Source organism: Lissotriton helveticus, chromosome 6, assembly GCF_964261635.1.
Source record: "Lissotriton helveticus chromosome 6, aLisHel1.1, whole genome shotgun sequence".
Taxonomy (NCBI): Eukaryota; Metazoa; Chordata; class Amphibia; order Caudata; family Salamandridae; genus Lissotriton; species Lissotriton helveticus.
This window is the reverse complement of record NC_136067.1, coordinates 961,050,292-961,053,179: the sequence shown is the minus strand read 5'-3', so window position 1 is coordinate 961,053,179 and position 2,888 is coordinate 961,050,292. Positions and strand designations below refer to the sequence as shown.

Below are 2,888 nucleotides of genomic sequence, written 5' to 3'. Positions count from 1 at the left end.
CATGGCTGGGGCCCAGCTGGTGCTCTGGGCCTCCGGTCCGCCATGCCCGGAGTCCACTCACTCCTTCGTTAGGGACACAGGGTGTCCAGACAGCTTCCCTTTCGTGCCTGGCCATCTGGTCGCCCAGATCCCCTCGGCCATCTGGTCGCCCGGATCCCCTCGGCCATCTGGTCACCCGCAATGCTTTCTTATGGGGTGACCAGATGGCCGAACTTCCCTGGAAGTCCCGATAAGGTGCCATATGCCTCCCGGATCCCAGCCAGGGCTCCAGGAGGTCAGGCACGCTCGTGCCTTGGATCCCCTCTGTCACCTCGAGTGCACAGATTTCAAGAAAGGGGGGTAATTTTCCTCCGGATTACTAGGGAGAGTGTCTGTCAGACCTCCGTGAGGTCCGGAGATTCTGAATCAGGGGAAGGCAGTCCTGGGGCCCGCCCGCCGGGGCCCCCAGGGTCCCGGAGATACTCCTGCCTCTCAGCCCCTTGCCGATAGTCCTTTTTCTCCGTGTTTGCTCAGGCAGACCTCCGTGAGGTCCGGCCATGCTGAGAGGGGGAAGGCAGGCCCGGGGACGCTCCTGCCTCTCAGCAAACTGTTTTTTTTGTCCCAATGGTGATGTCTGACTCCCAGAGGGGAAGCCTTGAACGGGGCGCCCGTGCCGTCTCACCACGCGGGCGGCGGACGGACGGCGTCACCTTCCTCCCGCCTCTCCTGCGTCCCCGCAGGTGGGTGAGTGTTTTTGAAAAGTTGCCTGTGACTCTTGGCGGTGGATCACTCGGCTCGCGCGTCGATGAAGAACGCAGCTAGCTGCGAGAATTAGTGTGAATTGCAGGACACATTGATCATTGACACTTCGAATGCACCTTGCGGCCCCGGGTTCCTCCCGGGGCTACGCCTGTCTGAGGGGCGCTCGATCGTCAATCGCCCCGGGGCTTCCCCGGGACGTGGCTGGGGCCGTCGCAGGGTTAGCTCCGCTTCCCCTTCGTCCCCCCAAAAGGTCAGACCCTCGATTGCCCGTGGCAAGGGTCCCTCGCCGGTTCCTGCCACGGAGGTATGCCGCCGGCACGCCTGGCCCCCGAGAAAGGGGCCCGGCGACCGGTCCGCCCCGGGACCCGTCCCGGGACCCGTCCTGGGGCGCCTGGCTGCATGCCACGCGTGGCATCTTAGTTAGATGCATGCTAAGCGTGCTTTGCACACAAATGGTGTAGAGCAGGATGGGGCAAGAAAGAGCACAGCAGGAGTTGTAAAGTGTGACCGGTTCTTGAGATTAAGTAAATTTTTCTCATTCTTGAAGGCCTTAAATTAGTCACATCATCAAATTGGAACAGGTCATGCTTTGAATGTTGTGAAAGGGACAACCTGCATAGACTGTGGAGTCCTACCGCCTACCCGCGCACACGCCCCTCGGGCGCCCACCTCCGCGGCCGTCTTCCCGGGGAGGGCGAAACCCTTCCAGATGCGATCCGGGGAAAGGGGGCGCACGCTGCCGGGACGCCAGGCCTAACCCCTGCTCCGGCAGGGGGGGCCCGGCCTCCCCAGGCAAACCCCCCCTTAGACACTCCAGCGTCATTCTTCCGACTGCGACCTCAGATCAGACGTGGCGACCCGCTGAATTTAAGCATATCACTAAGCGGAAGAAAAGAAACTAACCAGGATTCTTCCTCCTGTCCCTGCCCCACTGGGGTGCGGAGATGGGGGCCACCATCCCTTGCGGGTCAGCACGGTGACCAGATGGCCCGCTGCTCCCGGGCACAGGGGTGAGCAGCAGCCACCCGGGGGAAGAAGGCTCCAGAGAGTCTGCCTTGGTGCGCCTGGCCACCCTCGCCGGACTGCAAGTGCGACTTGGTACGACAGCCTCCCAGGCCATCTGGGCACCGGGTCGTCTCGGGCCATCTGGTCGCCTGGCTGCGCGACCAGATGGCCCTGCGGGCAGGGTGACCAGATGGCCATGCGGGCTGGGTAACCAGATGGCCCTGCGGGCTGGGTGACCAGATGGCCCTGCGGGCTGGCGGCCGGACTAACTCCAACTTTTGTCCTTCCCCAGAGTTCTGTAAGCCCCCACTACGTGGAGGCTTAATAGTCGAGAAAAATAGGCTCCCCGGGCAGGCCGTCGGGGAGTGGACGTGGCCTGTGCTTAACCCTCCTTGGGTGCGACCAAGGGTCCGTGCGCTGGGGACGGGCTCCCAGGGTTGCTCTCCCCGGCCTGGCTAGGGTTCGGGGTACGTGAGCCCCCTGTCCTGCAAGCCATCAGAGGGTCCAGGCACTGGGGACGGGGCTCCACTGGGGCCCGGGGAGGCTCTCCCTGGCCTGGCTAGGGTTCTGAAGCTGGGACCGGGCCCGGGGCTTGAGCCCCGTCCAGCCGGCCCCGGGTTGCGTGAGCCCCCTGTCCTGCAAGCCATCAGAGGGTCCAGGTGCTGGGGACGGGGCTCCACTGGGGCCCAGGGAGGCTCTCCCCGGCCTGGCTAGGGTTCTGAAGCTTGGACCGGGCCCGGGGAGCAGGTGTGGCTGGCTTCATCCACTATGCTGTCAGAGCGTAGTTTTCTGCCCACCCCTAGTTTGTTAGTGCAAAAAAAGCAATGTTTGTGGAGGTTTTACAGGTATTAAAATGAAGCTCAGAAACCTGGATTTGGCTGATAAGCCTGCTTTAATGATGAATGATTTAACACAGCCTTTTGCAGCTATCCTTCTGAATGGGTTGATAGCATCATATGTAGCTAGGGGCTTTATGAAGACCAGTGGGACTAGGAGACAGTCTGTCACATGTTAAGCTTTTAAAGTATTTAAAGGTTTTTGACTCTGTCAAAGTATCCCAAAACATACTATGTTTGTACACATGTTTAGGCGGCTATGGCACACTAAAACAATAACTTATGTATTAGAAAAGGCATAGGATG

General features: G+C 60.8%; 1 non-coding gene across 1 annotated transcript; it reads left to right on the top strand.

The window, feature by feature from the left end:
* The first annotated feature begins 749 nt into the window (after nt 1-749).
* Nucleotides 750-903, top strand: LOC144764434 (5.8S ribosomal RNA). The gene has a single exon (XR_013596541.1). It is a non-coding gene; the product is annotated as a 5.8S ribosomal RNA (ribosomal RNA).
* Nucleotides 904-2,888: the final 1,985 nt, after the last annotated feature.